Genomic DNA, 21825 nt, shown 5'->3' with positions numbered 1-21825 from the left:
AGAAATTGCCCCAATGCTTCAAAACAAAACAAAGTACATCTTACATCAAATTACACTCATGGAGACTAGTCATACTGTTGTTGTTAAGTGAAGTTGAGTCGGTTCCAACCCACAGCGATCCTGTATAGGGTTTCTGAGGAGGAGCTGCTGAGCTTGAACCACTGACCTTGAGGTCCAAACTAGCTTTGCAGTCCAGCACATTAACACAGAGCGCCATACTAGAGGGCTTCAAAAAATCCATGGAGATATTTCATTATTTTTCCATAAATTTTTTGAGGTCCCTCATATAAACAGAATATGAATTTGCTGTAATTGTTAGTTTTCCAGCATGCTATCAAGGAAAAATAGAAAAAAATTTCTCCTCCCTGTTAAAACCTCAATTCTTTCACCTTCTGAATTCTTCTAGATTTGACATGTTTCGGTTATTGTTGTTCTGTGCCAACCAGTCAGTTCCAACTCATAGGTACCGTATGCACATGAACGAAACACTGCCCAATTCTGCATCATCATCACAATTACTATGTTTGAGGCCACTGCCACTGCCACTGTGTTCATCAATCTCACTGATGGTCTTTCCTTTTTTGCTGACCTTCTCCAGGGACTGGCCCCTCCTAACAATGTGCCCAAAGAACAAGAAACGAAGCCTCGCCATCCTCAACTCTCAGAAACATTCTGGCTATCCTTCCAAGACAGATTTGTGCATTCTTCTCACAGTCCATATACTTTAAATATTCTTCTCCAAACGCAGAATACAAATACATTGATTCTTTTACAGTCTTCCTTATTGTCCAACTTTGACACACACGAGGCAATTAAAAATGCCATGTCTTGGGTCAGGTGCACCTTGGTCCTCAAAGTGATATCCTTGCTCTTGAACACTTTAAAGAGGTTTTACGCAGCAGATTTGCCTAATGCACTACATCGCTTTTTCACTTGACAGCTGCTTCCATGAGCATTGACTGTGAATCCAAGCAAATTGAAGTCGTTGACAACTTCCATCTTATCTCCATTTATTATGATGTTATCTATTAGTCCCGCTGTGAGGATTTTTTTTTTTTTTAAATTGAGGTGCAATCCATACTGAAATCTGTGCTCATGGATCTTCATCAGTAAGTATTTCAAGTCCTCTTTGCTTTCAGCAAGTAAAGTTGTGTCATCTGCATATTACACGTGGTTAATGAGTCTTCCTCCAATCCTGAAGCCATGTTCTTCATATACTCCATCTTCTCAGATTATTTGTTCAGTATACAGATTGAATAAGTACGTGAAGGGACACAACCCTAGTGTACACCTTTCCTGATTTAAATCATTCAGTATCCCTTGATCTGTTTGAATGACTGCCTCCTTGTCTATGTACACGTTCCTCATGAGCACAATGAAGTGTTCTGGAATAACCATTCTTCACAATGAAATCCATAGTTTGTTATAATCCACACAGTTGAATGCTTTATAAGCACAAGTGAACCATTTTCTGGCATTTTCTGCCATCTGACATCAACAATGAAATCCCTAAAATGCCATCCGACATCAACAATGATATCCTTTGAGTCACATCCTCTTCTGAACCCAGCTTGAATGTCTGGCAGCTCCCTGTGGATGTATTGCTGCAAATGTTTTTGAATTATCTTCAGCAAAATTTTACTTGCGTGTAATATTAACGATATTGTTCAATGATTTCTGCATTCCATAGGGTCACCTTTCTTTGGAATGGGTACAAATATGGATCTCTTACAATCATTTAGTCAGGTTGCTGTCTTCCAAATTTCATGGCATAGATGACCAAGCGCCTCCAGCACTGCATCAGTTTGCTGAAACATTTCCATTTGTGTTCCTTCAATTTCTGGAGACTTGTTTCCTGCCAATGCCTTCAATACTACTTGAACTTCTCCCTTCAATACCATCTGTTCCTGATCAGTTGCTACCTCTTGAATGGGTTGAGCGCTGATATTCTTTTTGGCACAGTGACTGTGTAGTCCTGTCCTTTTTTATGCTTTCTGAACCATTCAACATCTTGCCCACAGAATCCTTCACTTTTGCAAATCAAGGCTTATATAGTCTTTCTTCTTTTCGCTTGAGAAACGCTGAACGTGCTCTTCTCTTTTGGTTTTCTAACTCTAGGGCTTTGCACATTTCATTATAATACTTGGTCTTCTCAAGGTGCTCTTTGAAATCGTCTGTTCAGCACTTTTACTTCCTCATTTCTTTCAATTGCTTTAGCTTCTACATGCTCAAGAACAAGTTTCAGGGTCTTGTTCATTTGGTCTTTTCTATCTTTTTTAATGCCCTCCTGCTTTCTTCATGCATGATGTTCTTGATGTCATCCCACACAATTCTTCTGGTCTTTCATCATTGGTGTCTAATCAATACATCTGTCTGTCCTTGAGATGGTCTCTGAATTCAGATGGGATATGTTCAAGGTCATATTTTGACTCTCACAGACTTGTTTACATTTTCTTCAGTTTTAGCTTGAACGTGCACATATGCAATTGATGGTCAGTTCCGTAGTTGGCCCTTGGCCTTGTTTGGGCTGATCACACTGAGCTTCTCCATTGTTGCTTCCCACAGACATAGTCAATTTGATTCTTGTGTAATCCATCTGGTAAAGCCCACGTGTAGAATCACCTTCTCTGTTGTTGAAAACAGGTATGTGCAATAAGTCGCTGGTCTTGCAAAATTCTCTGTGACCTCCAGCATCATTTCTGTCTGTGACAAGCATATCTGCTCTAGACTTAATTTTAATCTAAGACTCTTCACAAAGTAACCTCAGCTGCTTCCTCAAAAGTGCAATATAAATAAATGTAAGGAAACCCAGGAACGTAAGGAAATACACAGGCTTTTCCCAAAACAGGCTTTTCAACAGTGGAAACAGAAAGAGTACAGTATACTGAGAAAGAAACAGGGTCTAGGGAAAGTTCTGATGCTTGGGTTTTTCTACATTTGGTACTAAAATGATTCTAAAAAGGACGCAACATTTGAGAAAAAGAAGCCAGTGGGGTGACGGGTGAAAACAGATCTCTAAAATGCACAAAGACATGGTGGGGTGAAGCCTCAGTGGGCGTTCAAGAGCCCAGGGGAGAGAGGTGAGCCGAGCAAACAGAGCAGAGCAGAAGGTCTCTCTTTAAGGTGAGAAGAGAAAACACAGTGGAGGTGGTAACAAAGAGAACTTCCATGTGAAGGAAGCACAGTTGTGAGAGACTCTCAGTATTGATGCATTACAGGCTGTTCTGCCAACATTCCCCACAGGGTCCTAGAAAACACACAGCCAAAAACCATTAAGAGTAGTCAGAGCCCATCAGCAAAGGAGTCCCTGTAGATTCCAATGATAGTTTACCAAGTTCTCTTGCAGTCTATAAGTGCCTACGGAAGAAGCTAATGTTCTATGAGAAATGGAAGAGAAAATTCAAAACAGGCAACCAAATCGTGGAAGGGTACAAAGCAGGAATGATCTAAAACTACCTGATTTTTTCTAAGTGCCTCCTCCATTTCAAAGTTTCTGAAACTCGTCATAAAAGCTGGAAACAGATGAGTCCAAAGTGATTCCCTGTTGAAGAGCCTCAGAGCTCACATGGGACGTATTGCACTCTTCTAGAACATTCAGAAAGCTTGCTACTACAGAGTTGGAATTTTCACGCCCGCTGTTGCAAACCCCAGGGTATAAACCATAAACCATGACACTATTGATTCCTTCCAATTATTATGGGGTCCTGGTGTAGCGCTGTAAGATAAACACTCGACCACGAAGTCAGTTTGAATTGCAAGGTGGGTGGTTCAAATTCACCAGCCACTCCTCGGAAACCCTATACAAGGTCACTATGAGTCGGAACCAACTCGACAGCACGTAACAACCACCACCAATTATTGGGATAAAAATCCACAGAGGATGCAATTCACCTGTTTAAAGTCAATGGCTCTTAGTAGGTTGCAGGGTTCTGCAACTATCATCACCACATTTAATTTTAGAACATTTTCATCAACCAAAAAAGGAAGCACTGTAGGTGAAGCCAAGTTTCTGAAATCACACACAAGAGTCTGGGTAGGATTATAGCACATGGGTAATAAATTCCATTGTACAGAGTCTATGGGCAAACATGCAATCAATAGGATTAAGAGAAGATTCGTTTCTGCTGCTTGGATGGGTGGGGTTGATTCTTCCTAACCAACTGGATTTTAAATAACAAGTTATCAAGCACAGTGAGCTAGGACTCTAAACAAAATTGTCATTCTGTTTCCAGTGATACTCTCAAGATAAAATTAGACACTGGAAAATGAAAGTATTTATTTTTAAGATTAAAGTATTTGACCACTAACCTACTTCCTGTCTCCGTAGATGTGTCTATTCTAGACGCACTGTGGAGTCCTGGTGTGGCACTGTAGAATAAGTACTGGACTCCTAACAGGGAGGTAGGTGGTTCAAACCCATCAGTCACTCCTCAGAAACCCTGTACAGGGTGGCAATGAGTCAGAGCCAACTCAACTGCACTTAACAACAACAACTACAGAGTCTTGAACTGGCACTGCTAACCACTAGGATGGAGGTTCACACACACCAGCCACTTCTTGGAAACCCTATATAAGGTAGCCATGAGTCAGAACCAACTCAATGGCACAACAAGACACATCATATGATGGAATTATACAACAGAAGAGGGGACTTCAAAAAGTTCATGGAAAAACAGAATTAAAAGACAAATAGAAGACATTATACTGAGTGAAACTAACCAATCACAAAAGGACAAACATTGTAAGAGACTATTGTAAAGGAGTCCTGGTGTGGCACTTTGGATAAGCACTGGACTGCTAACCACAAGGTTGGTGGTTCAAACCCACCAGCAACTCCTTGGGAACCCTATATAGCATCGCTATTGGTTGGAATTGAATCAATGGCAATTAACAACAACAAATATTGTAAAAACTCAAGAAAAGGTTTTCATGCTATAAGAGATATCCTTTGATGGTTACCAGGCATGGGAGGGAAGGGAGAATAATCCACTGACTAGAAGGTGGTTGTTGTTGTTAAGTGCCATTGAGTCCGTTCTGATTCATAACAACCCTGTATAGGATTTCTGAGGCTGAAAATCTTTTTAGGAGTAAAAAGCTTCAATTTCCTCCTGCAGAGCAGATGATAGGCTCAAACAGCCGACATTGTGGTTCACATGTTAACCTGGGTGACGGAGAAGGGAGGTTGGCAGAAAAACAATGAAGACAGGTGAAGACACAGGGATGAATGCAAAAGTCAAAGGGGATAGAAGTGGATAATGTTATATGCACAAGCCTGCAACAACAGTGTTCGGACAGAGATGCAGGTTGAACTAGTATGGAAGGGAAAGTGGGACTATACCCACATACATATAAGGGTTTAACACATATTAACAAAAATAGAATGGGTTTTTTTTTTCCTTTAACTTTTTGAAGCACCCCCCACCCCCACCTTGTCATTTTTTGTCTAGCTCCTTTCACATCTATGTCATAGCACATATCAAAACTTTATTCCTTTCTATTGCCAAATAATATTCATTGTATGTGGTGGTTGTAGTGTGCCGTGGAATTGGTGCCAACTCATACTGACCCTGCATTGGGTTTCCGAGGCTGTAAATCTTTACGGGCGCAGAAAGCTTCATCTTTCTCCCGTGGAATGACTGGTAGTTTCAAACTGCTAGATATAAAACATAATACACAATATAATTGACAGTTGATTCTAACTCAGAGTGCTCCCTATAGGAAAGCAGATCTGTTCCTTAGGATTTCCAAGGCTGCAAATCTTGACAAGAGCAAACAGTCTCAACTTTCTCCACAGAGCAGCTGGCAGATTTGAACCACCAATTTTGTGATTAGCAGCCCAACACAAAACTCATTGTACCACTAGGGCTCCATTTATACGGATATACCACATTTTATTTATTTGAGTTATGGTGTTGGAGAATACTGAAAGTACCATGGACTGCCAAAAGAACAAACCAATCTGTGTTGAAAGAAGTACAGCCAGAATGCTCCCTGGAATCCAGGATGGCCAGACTTTGTCTCTTATACTTCAGATATATTCTCAGAAAGGACCAGTCCCTAAAGAAGGTAAAGTGGAAAATTGGAAAAAAGAGTAAGACCCCAACGAGATGGACTGACACAGTGGTGGCAGTAATAGGCTCAGGACCGGGCAGAGTTTTGTTCTGGTGTGCATAGGGTCACTATGAGTCAGTACCAACGTGATGGCATCTAACAATACCAACAATTCATCCATTCAGCAGTTGCCAGACATTTGGGTTGTTTCTACTTTTCGTCTATTATGAATAATGCTGGTGCATTATGTGCATGTTTTATGTAGACACATGTCTTCATTTTTCTCAGATACATACTAGGCCAAATGGTAACACTCACCTTCTGAAAAACTGTCCAACTGTTTATCCAAAAGGTCATAGCCTTTACATTCCCACTAGCAGTGTGTGATGGTTCCAATTCCTCATCAACACTTGAGACTATCAGTCCTTTGGAGTGTAGCCATTCTACTTGATGTGAAGTCATTTCTCACTGTGGGTTTTGATGGCTAGCCTCTTTTCAGAGCTTATTGACAATCTGTATATTTTCTTTGTAGCAATGTCTGTTCAAATTTCTTACCCATTGTAAAACTGGATGTCTTTTAATATTAAGTTGTAAAGATGGACTCTAATTTTAGATATTAAATCTTTATCAGATGCATGATTTACAAATATTTTCCCTTTCTATAGGTTTTCTTTTCACTTTCTTAAGGGCATCCTCAGCGACACCAAAGTTTTTACTTTGATGAAATTCCATGTATTTATCTTTTGTTTGTGTTTTTGATATCATAACTAAGGAGCTGAGTGCCAATGAGTTGATTCCAAGGAACAGCTAATGGTTTAGCGCTACTGACATTGCACTTAGCAGTCCAGTGCTTACCCTACAGTGCCATACCACGTACTCTCAGAAACCACTGTCTAATTCACAGTGATTATGAAGATTTACATTTATATTTTCTTCTAAGGGCTTTACAGTTCTTCCATTTAGGCCTTGGATTCCATTTTGAGGTTAGTTTCGTAAATGGTATTAGGTAAGGAACCAACTACATTCATGTCCATGTTGGAGTTCCAGTGTTGAAGACCATTTGTTGAACAAACTACTCTCTCCCCATTAAACGATCTTAACATCCTTTTCAAATATCATTAGGTTGTCAATGTGTGGGCTTACTTGCAGACTTTCAGTTCTATTCCATTCATTCATAGGGCTATCTTTATGCAGATCTGACACAATATTGATGACTGTAGCTTTGTAGTATGTTTTAGAAGCAGGAAATGTGTTTTCTCTTCTGTTTTCAAGGCATTGTTTTGGCTATTCTGGGTCCTTTAAATTACCATGTTAATTACAATGGCAATTAAATTACCAAATTAATTCACCTTAATGAATTTTTTTTTTTTTTATGCAGGACAGAACATATTTATTTTGAGTGAGGAAAGAAAACACAACAAATTCTGCTTTCAAAAAAGCTGACAAATCATTTAACTAGAGGGCCATTGTTGTGACGTGACGTTGAGTCAGTTTTGACTCGTAGCGACCTTGTAAAGGGCGTCCAAGGATCAGCTGATGGATCTGAACTTCAGACCTTGTGATTAGCAGTCTACTGCTAATCCTAAGCGCCACACTAGGACTCCAGAAGATATCGGTCCATTGAGTAAAAATCCTATTTTATTGTGTGTTCAGTGAAGGTTTACACAGCAGTTTAATTTTGCATTCAACTATTTCTACACAAATTGTTCGGACATATTATCAGGACATATCATCATGTTTGGTAAAGTGGTGGGTCAGTGACAAAGAGGAAGACCCACAACAGGATGGAGTGGCACAGTGGCAGCAGCAATGAATTCAAGTGTAACATTAATTGTGAGGATGGTGAAGAACTGAGCAGTGGAATATGAGGTCCTGTTCCACATCCCTCTCCCATTCTATTAGGAGCCATCCATTGTGGCCCTGATAGGAATGGCTGGTAGTGGTGGCTGGGCACCATCTAGTTCTTCTGGTTTCAGGGTAGATGAAGCCATCTTTGATGTAGACTATTAATTAGTCCTGTAGATCAGATGAGTAAAGACCAATCATTGTATCTTAGATAGTCACTTGCATGTTTTTAAGACCCCAGATATTACTCACCAAACTAGGACGTAGAACATAAATTTTATGAACTCTATTATTCCATTATTCTATTATTGAAGAGCAGAGATGTCAGCTTGAGGACTAAGGTGTGCCTGACCCAGGCCATTGTGTTTTCAATAGCTTCATATGGATGTGAAAGCTGGACAGTGAATAAGGAAGATCATAGAAGAATTGATGCCTTTGAGTTGTGGTGTTGGAGGAGAATACTGAAAGTGCCATGGACTGCCAAAAGAACCAATAGATCTGGTTTGGAAGAAGTACAGCCAGAGTGCTCCTTGGAGGCCAGGATGGCTAAGCTTCGTCTCTCCTACTTTGGACATATTGTCCGGAGGAAACAATCGTTGGAGAAGGATGTCATGCTGGGTAGGGTGGGGGGTCAGAGAAAAAGAGGAAGATCCCCAACGAGATGGATCAGCCAGGTGGCATCATTGATGGACTCAAGTGTGGCAGCGGTAGTGAGGTTGGCCCAGGATCGGACATTGTTTCGTTCTGCTGTGCATGGGGTCGCTATGAGTCAGTTCCGACTCGATGGCACCTGTACATGGAGTCCTAGTGTGGTTCTGTAGCATAAGCAATGGATTGATAATCACAAACTTGACTATGTAAGCCTACCAGCTGTTCCTCAGAAACCCTATACAAGGTCACTGTGAGTCAGAACCAACTCAACGGCACTTAACTACACAACAACATATATCCACAAATATGGTTGTTACAATATCAGGTCCGCCATTTTAGGCTGTACCTTCCAGGTTCTTCCCTCTCCCCTCCATTCAACCCCATTTTGTAATCTTCACCTTAATGAGTTTTATTGATTAAATTATCATTTAATTGATATTTACTATGTGTAAAAGGCCATAAGATGATGGTAAAAGTGTAAATCCTTAGAAACACATATTCCCTTTGTCCTAGCAATTCTAGCACTACAGCTATATATTCTATTATAGGATAAATGTGTAAATTTCTGCTGAGGAGTCTTCTGGGATTTTTAACACTAGAATTTTATTGGATCTTTAATTGGGGGAGCAGTGCCATCTGTACAATATTTGATCTTCTAATCCATGAATAAAGGAGCTCCGGTAGCATAGTGGATACGAGTCGGGCTGCTAAGCTTAAAGTCAGCAGTTCAAACTACCAGCTGTTCCATGGGAGAAAGATGAGACTTTCTGTTCCTGTAAAGATTTACAGCCTCAGAAACCTTATATAGGGTCACTATGAGTTGGAATTGACTCTAGGGCACATAACCACCACCACCACCAATCCATGAGAAGGAGTCCTTGTATAGTGCTGTAGGATAAGGACTGGACCACAATGTTGGTTTGAACCCCAAGAACGGCAGTTCAATTCCACCAGCCGCTCCTCAAAAATCCTGTACAGGGTCACTATGAGTCAGAACCCACTCAATGGCACCTCACAACAAACAACAACTCATGAATATGAGAGATCTTTCTTTAATTTCTTTTAACACTGTAGCATTCACAGTATAATTTTACACTTGTTTTGTTAAATTTATTCCAAAGAATTTTATTCTTTTTGATGCTGTTATACATGGTATTGTTTTTCTTAGTGCAATTTTCAGATTGTTCATTGTTGCTGAATAAAATAAAATTCATGTTTGTATACTGATGTTGCAGCTTGCAACTTCGCTGAACTTGCTTAGTAGTTCTAATTATTTCTGTGGGTTTTTTTGTTGGTTTTTTGCTGTTGTTGTTGCTTGTTTTTAGTGACTTCCTTATATATAAGATGATGTCATCTGCCAATCATGCTCTTTCCCAAAATAAACAGTTTTACTTCTTCCTTCCAATCAATGACTTTTATTTCCTGTTCATGCCTAATTGCCCTAACAAGACCCTCCATACGTTGTTGAATAGCAGTGGCAGGAATGAACATTCTTATCTTGTTTCTAACCTGAGGGGTGTGCCCTACAATTTTACCTTAACTCCTACCAAGCCCTGATACAACTAGCCCTCAGTAGGTGAAGCAGAATCTGGTGTAATACAGTAATCTCTCCGCAATATGTGCAGAATCTGGTATAAAACAGTAATCGCCCCACATTATGTGCAGAATCTGGTGTAATACGGTAATCTCTCCGCATTATGTGCAGAATCTGGTGTAATACAGTAATCTCTCCGCATTATGTGCAGAATCTGGTGTAATACAGTAATCTCTCCGTATTATGTGCAGAATCTGGTATAAAACAGTAATTGCCCCACATTATGTGCAGAATCTGGTGTAATATAGTAATCTCTCCACATGATGTAAAATGCCATGAGATGATGATTCAAGTGTAAACTGTATAAAAAGCAGTTTGAACAGAAGCTAAGAGACTTTGTCAAAGCCAACCCAGCACTTCAAAACATCCTAAAGGGAGTTATTTGCACTGAAAACCAACAAGAACAGATAACAACCTTAGATTGACAGATGTGGCAACACCACCTGGAACTCAGTTGACAGATTGCAGATTGCAGAGTCCACAACAGAACAAAATTACAACAATGAATTCAGAGGACGTGGGAGGTCAATCAAAGATTAAAATAACAACAATGTCAAAGAAGGGAAAAATATAGGAACAGAGATCAAGGTGGTGAGAAGGACAGGTAGATTGCAGGATACAATAGACTGTCTTAAATGGAGGGGAAAGTTAGCAGACTATAGGGTAACCTCAAAGAAAGCTAATACTTCACAACATACCATGAAAATGAAGATCCAAGTAGAACAAGGAAACATTAAAACTAAGAAGAAACTGATAAGAAATAGCACAAAAAACATGAATTCAGCACAAAAAGGCACGCAGAACAAAGGAACGAACAGCACCACAAAAAATTAACATAATGACAGCAATTAATTCATACCTATCGATAATTACACTGAATGGTAATGGATTAAATACACCAGTGAAGAGACAGTGGCAGGATGGATAAGTAAACAAGACCCTTCAATACACTGCCTGTAAGAGACACACCTGACATACAAAGACAAAAGGCAGTTTGACCAAATCTGTCTTTAAAATACATGTTCCCTTTATCCTAACAATTCTACCACTATGGACACATCCTACAGCTATATATGCCACTCATGAAAAATGTTTATTTAACACATTTTTTTGTTACAAAATGTTTGTAACAGCAAATGTCCAACAACAGAAGGTGGACTTAATGAGCTATATAGGGTACTTGCCCAAAGCATCCTATATGTAGCTGGTAAGAAAAGTATGTGGAAGTTTTTATGACTTGACATGGAAAGATCTCTAAAACACATCAAGTAAAAAAACAAACAAAATATCAACAAGCAGAAGACTCTATGCCACTGTTCGTATAAAAATGGCACGCAAATACACAAATTTGCTCATATGTATGTACATACATAAAACATCTTTGGAAGAATACATCAGAAATGAGCTATACTGACTCCCTGGTCTAGCACTGTAGGATAAGTACTGGACTGTTAACTGCAAGATTGGTGATTCAAGTCCATAGTCACTCCTTGGAAACCCTGTACAGGGTCACTATCACTTACCAGCACTTATCAGTAACAATAGTGATGGGAGCTGGGGAGTTGGGAGACACAAGTATGTGAACAACCTTTGAATATCTTTTCAATTTTGAACCATATGAACATGCTATCATTTCAGAAAAAGTTTAAAAAATAAAATTAACACCAAATATCATTAAAGCCAGAAAAAATCATAGCAAAGTAACAGAACAGCCCAGAGAGAAATGGTGGGTGGTGATTCCAAGAATCTCACAATGCCAGAATCCAGGTTCTTTTGCTCAATCTGTAGCTAACTATCTCTGGGAACTTGGAAACATTAAATTCCTTCACTTTCGTGGCCTCAACTCGTTTGTTTATAAATTCAGAAATTGGGCTCGTTAACAGTAGAGTGTATAGGAGGGAACTTAAAAAAAAATTGTGAAAAAACTCCATTATCTTTTCATTCTGTTTGTTCCATGAACTTTTTGAAGCTTACCCCCACCCCAGGTACAACTAGGGGTGGTGGTGGTTGTGTGTCGTGGAGTTGGAACCGACTCATAGCGACCCCGTACAGGGTTTCTGAAGCTGTAAAGCTTTACGGGAGCAAAAGCCAACATTTTTTGAGGCAGATATTAGGTGAAGCCATTTACCTGCATTGCAGTGTTACATAACCATTCCACAAAAGGAAATTCTTATTTCTAGTTTACAGGAGCAAAATTGAAATGTAGATGTTAACAATGTTGTTGTTTTCTCTGTCTCTCAAGTTACAACAGTCAACGTTCCCATCTAAGTCTAAATCCCAAGGCAGCCTAAAAAGAATCAACACTAAACTATATAATTTTACATTTAAGGAAAAAAACAACACACTATTGTTGATTTTTCCTTGTTCCTATCTCTGGACTCAAGTTGATTTTAAATGACTGTACTTTTCCAATAAGCATTTTGTTTGCTCAACTACTCTGGAACATTAGCTTTTCGGAAGGATTCATTCCCATTGCCCATTTCTCCTACCAAATCTCTATATCCCTGACTCTTACTGTGGTCTCTTGTTTCAGGATCCAAAAAAGGAAAAATGAAATGGAATTTGTCCAAAATGCCCAGCAGTTATAATGACAGATGCCAAGACAGCTTCCTCCTTCTATGCCAGAGACAAAGTTCAGTGAAGTTAAACGCCTTACTACTACTCCCAATAGTTTCCATATCCAAAAGCTGTTGGACCAGAAGCTTTGGTCTCTGCAAAGCTGAAACTAGTAGCGTCCCAGGGGGTAAGACTGTGTAAAGAGGCCTGTTCTCCATGTGTGCCAAGTTGCAAACAGGTTGGGGCTTGTGGGAAGAACAGAATGTCCTGTGGAAAAGGGGAGGGGCCTAGAGGTAGCCACAAGCAACCAGTCGAGCTGCCATGTGCCATGGTGTTTCACGTGCCGTGGAAGAAAAGTGAAAGAAACAGCTGAGGACTGAGTTGCAAAATTCTTGGAAATGATGCTAAGCTGCATAGAATGCTTAGCTTTCAAGAATATCAACCCCTCCACTGCTGAAGGATTAAAAAACAAAACCTCCTTTCTTCCATTTTATATACAAATATGGGAACGTTCAACCTAAAATGAGAAGGTTAACTCTTTAAATCCTTCTGTGTCTGCAAAATGCATAGAGGTGAGGAACTGAGAAGCTGAGAGAGATTATCTAGAGACAAAAAGCAAAGGTTCCAGGCTTAGCTATCCACACTTCCTCACGGTAAGTCCAATTCTGTCTCACAAGATCCAAGAACTTCTTCGGTGGTACTGACATTCTGCTATGCTTAGTCCTGCTTAAAATACACAGGCTGATCACTAGGGCTATGAAATCTTTTATAAAATAAAGAGTTAGGACTGTTGTCATTGTCTCTTTCATAGCCAGAATGCAACCTATTCTAGACAATCTGCCAGAGGCTCTAATCATGGCCTTCTGGGTATTTACACAACCCTGTGATTTGTCAGTACATTGGATACTTTTGCAAGCATAGACTGAAATGCAGTTTGATCTGACGTAGGAAGAAAAATAGAGACACATTCATAGGGTGCGTAGCTAAGCTTAAAGATCCTCAAGAGTCGTTATCCTCAGAACTTAGAAGAATGTGCCTTTGGGGTAGGTAGCTAGGAAGCAGGCAAATGTCTCGCCCAAGGGGCCATAGAAATACCACCAAGAAGGAAACTGGAGGAGATATTCACATAATGCTTTTTGTTCATTCATCCTGCCCTCCAGTGTTTACTAAATACCTATTCTCTGCTACATTTTGCTAAATAATGTCCTCCAATATTGCTGAATATCTACACCACCGAACTATACCTGAAAGTAAGAAACAGATTAGAGCTAGCCCCTTACTTCTGTTGCTTCCAGCCAGCTACACCCATCGTATGTCTCTAAAGGAATGATAAAGTTTAGTGTGGAATTCCCAAAGACAGCAAGAAAGCCAAGTGCCATGATTACATTCATATACTGCACGAGTGAGCTGGGAAAATAAAAAGACAACAGGAAGTGACCTATGCGGTTGAAGACGGTCTATGCACAGTAAGCTGAGTCTATCTCAGTTCAACTATCTTCTATTTCATTCTAAAAAGTAGTCTTTTAAGTCCTAGTTAGGAAAATGCAAGTGTTTTCCCCATCTCATTGATTACACGTTTGCAGCCAGCGTAGGAATCAGAAAACTGTGCTGTCTCTGTCAGATGCAAATATTTGTCTCAGTTTAAGTCCTTCCTTGAGTTCACTCCTGGAAACAGACTTCTCAGGCTTGCAAGGCAATTCAAGTGGTTACTAATCGGGCTGCTAATCTCACCGTCAGCAGTTCGAAACTACCAGCTGTTCCGCAGGAGAAGGATGAGGCTTTCTGCTCCCATAAAGATTTACAGCCTCAGAAACCACTATGAGTCGGAACTGAGTCCACGGCACATAACAACAACAACAACAAACCCTCTATGAACTAGCAAGACTGCCTTTGAAACACTCATTTTTCTAAAAGAAAACCAATCAGGAGGCCCTGGAGGAACAAAGGAAGAAGTGCAAACAGCTCTAAAGAAGAAGTAAATTCATTGTATAGGTGCCGCAGAGCAAACATTAAGGCAGCTTGTCAGCTGTAATGTGTTGGTAGGATTGTATCCCATTGCTCCAAATGCCCCGTGTGGGGCCCTGAAAATGTTAACCACCCTTGGGGGACAGCTGGAGTAACAGAAACAGATCAACTGCCCAAGCGCTTTAACCCTCCGGGATTCCTCCAACAGTCCCATGTGTGTATCTGAAAAAGCTTAAGACAAAGGCGTCCACTGTCACCATTCTGGGGGGTGGGTGGGACATGAAAAAGCATTTGCCCTTGGCAGCGGTCCTAAGTGCTTGCCACACAGACAACTGCTGAGCAGAGAGAGATGAAATCTTGGAATCTAGAAGACCTTAGGGTAACCCTATAATTGTTGTTGTTGTTAAGTGCCATCAGGTTGGCTCTGACCCATAGTGACCCTGCAGAGGGTTTACAAGGAGCGACTGGTGGGTTTTAACCACCAACTTTGCAGTTCTGAGAGTAAAATGAAGATCTGTGAATAATTACATCATGACAAGAAAATTGTTGTTGTTAAGTGCCATCGAGTTGATTCCAACTCATAGAGACCCTGTATAGCACGCCTGTTTCCAAGGAGCAGCTGGTGGGTTTGAACTGCCGACCTTGTGGTTCACAGTCCAGTGCTGAGCCTACAACGCCACACCAGGAGTCAACACCAAACTATTCCAGCAAACCAAACAGGTGGCACCCGACCCACTCAAGACTTTGTAACACTCTCCTCTGCACCCATTCAGCAGGCACTTGGCATGGACCAACATTGTATTAAGTATCGGAGAGGGTATAAAAAGAATTGAAATAAAATAGCTTCTCATAGCATAGCAGGCCAGCTCGTCCTTACCCATAAGGAGCCCTCCTACGCATTCTAACATTGCTCTGGCCGTTGTGAGCAACAGCCGTATTGATAGACTTGGAATCAAAATGAATGGAGAGATCAAAAAAGCAGCATTGCTCCATGCGATTTTTATTTAGAGGCAAATTGGAAAACAGAGGGACAGGATTTGGACGGAATGATGTACCAGGCACTATGGCATCTAGAAAGGGACCCAGGTGATGCAGTGGGTTAAGCATTACTGGTTTGAACCCATCAGCAGCTTTGCAGGAGAAAGATGACAGTCTCAGATACCCTTTCTAGAATGAAATGTAACTGAAGTTTACTGTGGTGTCACACTGTAGGATAAGCACTGGACTGCCAACCCCAAGGTCAGAGGTTCAAACCCACCAGATGCTCCTCAGAAACTCTATACTGGGTTGCTATGAGTTGGACTCGACTCCACAACATGTAACAACAGCAGGGCATTCACACCGTTTGCATACTTTGGTTTTCAATCTTTGATTCAGAATATGTCCAAGTGACTCATTGGTCTATTTTGGTCTTGAGAATTAAGCTGTATTCCAAAAGTCCTGCTGCGATCAGACATGCCAGACAGTGAGACAACTTCCTAAGAAACCTCTGGAACATCTGTTTGCTGAGAGAATCAAACAGATCCGATTGAGTGTGTCTTAAAAATGACTTGAAGCTCTGAGCACATTAGTATATGTTGTTGTTAAGTACTGTGGAGTCGGTTCCAACTCATAGTGACCCTGCACAGGGTTTCTGAGGCTGTAAATCTTTACGAGCACAGAAAGCCTCATCTTTCTCCCGCGGAATGGCCGATAGTTTCAAACTGCCGACCTTAAGGTTAGCAGTCCGATTTGTAACCACTACACTACCAGAGTTAAGTCATCTTCAAATCCTCCCCTGTTGTTGTTGTTGTTGTTAAGTGCCGTTGAGTCGATTCCGACTCATAGCAACCCTATATAGGGTTTCCAAGAAGCAGCTGGTGAGCTTGAACCACGTACTTTGCAGTCTACAGCGCCACACCAGGACTCCAAATCCTCCCCTAGATCAGTCATCATTTAGGTAAATTACTCTTCATTTGCTGAGAAACATTTCAAGTCTAGGAGTCCTAATTTCTTGTTCTCTTCATCAATGAGTGAAAAACAAATTGGGATAGGGAGGGGAAGCTATCTTAGCACTGATGTTTAAGACTTTAACATATATATATATATATATTTTTTTTTTTTTTTAAATAAATGTCACAGACTTCCTGACTGCCAAAGTAGAAATTACTTACTAGAAAATAGAGAAAATAAAGCATAAAGAAAATCACTGAAACAACCTCAAATTCCACCAATGAGGCATGTTGTTGTTAAGTGTCATCATGTCAGTTCCGACATATAGTGACCCTGTATAGGGTTTCCAAGTTGCGGCTGGTCAGTTTGAACCATTGACCGCAGACCTTGCGGTTCAAACCGACTTTGCAGTTCAGCGCATTAACCCACAGCGCCACACCAGGACTACCCAATAAGGAACAGCCATTGTTAGTATTCTGGGGAACTACCTTGTCATTTTCGTCTACGTACCTGTAACGCTACGTACTTAGGTAGCTGTGTTTTCTCCTGAAATTTAGACCATACTGTGGACATAGTTTCTAGAACTGCTTTTGTCCCTAAACATTTCATTATGAGCAACGTCTGCAGATTCTAATTATAATCCTTGAAACATTTTTTTTTTAGTTGCAAAACTTTCAATGTATTACAAAATATTCAATGTATTATAAATGCTGATTGTGAGGATGTATTTTTATTCTGAATTGTTGAGTGACCAACTTAATAGCTAACGTGTATTTGTAGCAACCACGATATGTGTTTGCCTCTTTGAAAAATTGTTATTTTATATTGTATGGTTATAACGGCGTGTGTGCAAAGTCATTACATGAAAGCAATCCACTTCAAAAGCTCCATTGCAATGAATGGAGAGATCCAAAGCAGGGTTGCTTCAAATGACGTTTATTTAAAGGCAAATTAGAGAACAGAGGGACAGGCTCTGAAGAGAAAGATGGGACAGGCACTAAAGCGTCAAGAAAGGAGGCCTCGTGGTGCCGGGGATTAAGCACTGGTGGTTAATAGGTTTTCCAAGGCTGTAATCTTTATGTTAAGTGCCGTCAAGTCAGTTCCTACTCATAGTGACCCTGTGTTGGGTTTCTGAGGAGTGACCGGTGAGCTTGAACCACTGACCTTGCAATTCAAACCGACCTTGGAGTCAGCACATTAACCCACAGCACCACACCAGGACTCTGATTTCTAAAGTAGTGGCAAGGTCTTATCATTACCATGGTTATGATTACTTATATAAAGAAATGTTATACAAGTAGGTAAAGAAAGAAAACGAAGAGAAGTAATAAGCATGTATATTACATCTAATGAGACTTAAACAATGAAGACATCATCAGGGAAAGAATTATTGATAAAAATTATAAGTACAGGTGCTATAAAAGATGTACTATGCTGATATGATGTGTTCCTGTGGTTAATTGTTTGTGTATGTGGGTACAGCTATTAAAAGATACATTTGCAAATGCACACACACACAAAAAGTTCATGGTAAAAAGGAATTCAAAGAAAATGACATTTTCCATGAATTTTTTGAAGCCTCCTCACATGCATGTATTAAAATGTCTGTGAGCTTGTATGTCATTTCCCCAACCTCAAAAAACAAAGATTTATAGAGGTACTGATAATAAAAAAGCAATCTTAATGAATATTAACAACAGCAACAACAACTTATGTCAGAACCAACCAATGATGGAGTTGTGATAACGAAGCCCTTTTGTAAGTCAGGGACCACCTGTAGCAAGAATTAGTTGACAAAACTAATGGTATATACAAGGTCCCATTTAAGGTTGTTGTTGTTGTTGTTAGGTGCCGTCGAGTCGGTTCCGACCCATAGCGACCCTGTACCGGGTTTCCGAGGGTGTAAATCTTTACGGGAGTAGAAAGCCTCATCTTTCTCCCGCGGAGCGGCTGGTAGTTTCGAACCGCTGACCTTAAGGTTCGCAGCCCAATTCGTAACCACTACGCTACGTCTTAAAAACATTACTTGTTTGACTGGCTTACAAGGCTTCAAGAGGGAGTTTAGTTTAAAAGTATGGGGGGGGGCGGAGAAAGAGTCCCCACTGAATAGCTGTCATCTTGTCTAGATGGGTCTGGTGAAAAGAGATAGTGATAAGATTCGTAAGATTCAATAGTGAATAATTGTTATCATAACTAATTGCGACTGTCACAATTGTAAAGGTAGAAGTTTTGTAACAAAAACAGGGGAGTGGTTAATCTTACAGTCCAGAAACAGAGGACCCTAGGACCATCAAGAGAGAAGCTCACAAGCAGAGTGCGGGACCTTATCCAGAGAAGCAGCAGCGCCAGAGATGGAGGCAGAGATGGGGGCATGGAGAGGGGACACGGCTGAGGACTCTAGATTCATCAACTAAGAAGAGAAGGACTAAGAGCTGGTGGCCAGGAGCAGACTTGCAGAAAGTGCCCTTTGGAGATATAAATTATTATATATGCCTGAGTGGTTTTTTTGTTTGTGTGTTTGTTTTTTAAAAAGCTAAAGTGGATAGAGAGAAATACTGTTAACTGATGATACGTGGAGAGGATTATAATCATTGTAATGAAACAAGGTGTATGATTTGTTGAATGTAAAACTGATGATATGCCCTATAAACTTTCACTCAATCCACAATAAAAACCTTAAATTAAACAACAACAACAACAAAAAACATGACTTCTTAAAGATGAATGTGGAGACTAGAATCTTTTGAGGGTTAGGGGAAAGCAAGCTGCAAGCCCAAGAGCATTGAGGTGGGGAAAGTAAGGAGGGTCACAGGAGAGTCTCATTGAAGCCAAGAGTCAGTGAAGGAGGGCACACACAAAGGAGTCCTGAAATGGGGTCACGAGTGAGTCCTACGTAGTCACAGATGGAAGGCAACATACCCATGGCATATTGGTATTATTGTTAAGTGACGTTGAGTTGATTCTGACCCATAGTGACCATCTATAGGGTGAGCTTGAACCACCGACCTTGCAGTTCAAACGACTTTGCAATCTGACGCATTAGCCCACAGCTCCACACCACGACTCCATCCATGGAATACAGACATACAGAAAATGAAAGTGTACTTCAGAGTGGGGAAGAACTGTACCCAAGGGCATCAAAGTAACATGGGGTGGAATTGGGACTGAACTTAAAATTCATAGTGTCATGAAACCATGACCTTCAGGAGGAAACTGGATAGTTCAATACACATCTGCCAACACTTGGTGGCACACTGTGTTCTGAGGATGTTTTATGGATGCGCTACAGGTTCTAAAACCATCTACCAACCATCTCTTCATTCCTGGAAGGTACTTGCCACACCAATCAGCTAAACAGTGTCCACCCTCCAGAGAGGATGTGTTAACTCAGGTTGGGGTTCCCACGTTATTTCTTACCAGTGTTCCCCTTACTACAGTCAAAGCCTGACTGTGAAGGAAGGAATCCTGGGGACACAATGGGTTACACTTTGGGATACCAACTGTGAGGTCAGCAGTTCAAACCCACCAGTCACTACTCCTCTGGAGAAGGATGAGGCTGTCTGCTCCCGTAAAGATCGACAATTTCAGAAACACTTTGGAGCAGCTCTCCTCTGTCTCATAAGGTCTCTGTGAGTCAGAATCAACTCATTGGAAGTTGGTTGGTTGGCTGGTTGGCTGGTTGGCTGTGAAGGATGCCGCCATGTTTCCCAGGGGAACAAGATAAATCAGGAGGGTCTGGGAAGGAAAATTCAACATTGAGTTTGTACGTGACAGTCTCCAGTGTATGCGAATCATTCCAAATGGGAACTAAAAGCTCACTGGTTTCACCTTCCTTTTCAAATGGCCTCCCTTCAAACTGCACTCATAGATTCTAATAAAAATGGACATCATGCTGCCTGCAAAATACAGCAATCCAATTACCAGCAAAGGGAAACAGTGAGGATCAGCCCTGCACAGCTACTGCCTCTTTTTGTAATGTGTGGTTGATGGTGGAAAGGGAATTTTGCTGACCTGGAATTCTTCCCATCTACAGAACACGAGAATAAGCAAATCTGTGTTGGAAGAAGTTTAGAGCCTGAATGCTCCTTAGAAGCTAGATGGTCAGACTTGGTCTCTCGTACACCAGTCCCTGGAGAAGAGCATCATGCTTTGTAAAGTGGAGGGTCAGTGTAAAAGAGGAAGACTCTCCCATACCCCCAGTGAGACGAATTGGCAATAACAACACAGGTCTAGACTCTGTCTTTTGCTGGTGCGCATAGGATCGCTGAGTCAGTACTGACTCAATGGCACCGAGCAACAGACGTCAACCCAAAAAACTCACTGCCACGAAGTCAATTCCAACTCACAGTGATCCTATAGAATAAAGCAGACATGCTCTTAGGATTTTCCCAAATTATAAACCTTCATGGGAGCAGACAGCCCTATCTTTCTCCTGCAGAGCAGCTGGTGGGTTTGAACCACCGACCTTGCAGTTAGCAGCTCAATGCTTAACCCACTGTGCATACCTCAAGTTCTGATCCAGACCACTTTGAAAAATCAACCATTACGTTCAAGTGATTCACCTGAACATTTTGCTTTCCCAGTGCCTGTAAACGTTATGTGTGCATTGTAATGTGGTCTGTGATGTGTGCAGTGTCATGATGACAAAGTTTGCAATATTGTGAGAATGACCAAATTGTGACCCAGAGACACTTAGTAAGCACAGACCGTTGGGAAAACGGGGGAAGAAGACAGACATGCTGGATGCAGGGAGGGTGCCGCAAGCCTCCCATTTGTAAAAAACGTATTATCTGCCAAGAGTCATGAGGTGATGTGCAGTAAAATGAGATCTGTCTGTACTCGTCACTGGTCAAGCTGCTGAGTTTCTTTCTGGGTCCCTCTCAAGAGTTCGACTTGGGACAAGGACACAGAAGCCTCACATAACCTCCCCTGGGCCAGAGTAGCTTCGGGGTGGTAAATCGCAGCTCTCTGGGGGGCCCTGGAGATAGCCCCAGAAGAACCCGGAGCCCCACTGCTTTCTCTACAGCCTGCTTTCTCAAACCAGCTCTCCCCAGAACAAAAACGACCCTGTCAGGCACCACCAACAGTCAGGAAAACACGCCGCCAGACAAAGCCAGACTATTCAGCTGCGCCCGAGCCATCTCGTCCGCCCCTTGGGCTACTGGATCCAATAGCTCACACTGAGTTTGCTGTAAAAATTGGAAGAAAGAAATCTCCACACGAGGAGGAAA

General features: G+C 41.1%; 1 protein-coding gene across 1 annotated transcript in view; it reads right to left on the bottom strand.

The window, feature by feature from the left end:
- The window catches only part of MAP2K6 (mitogen-activated protein kinase kinase 6), a 160232-nt gene that overhangs the window by 76053 nt on the left and 62354 nt on the right, over positions 1-21825 (bottom strand). The gene's annotated exons all lie outside the window — the stretch shown is intronic.

The sequence above is a fragment of the Chrysochloris asiatica genome, unplaced genomic scaffold (genome assembly GCF_000296735.1).
Source record: "Chrysochloris asiatica unplaced genomic scaffold, ChrAsi1.0 scaffold00192, whole genome shotgun sequence".
Lineage (NCBI taxonomy): Eukaryota > Metazoa > Chordata > Mammalia > Afrosoricida > Chrysochloridae > Chrysochloris > Chrysochloris asiatica.
The sequence above is the reverse complement of the archived record's forward strand: the minus strand, read 5'-3'. Positions and strand labels throughout refer to the sequence as shown.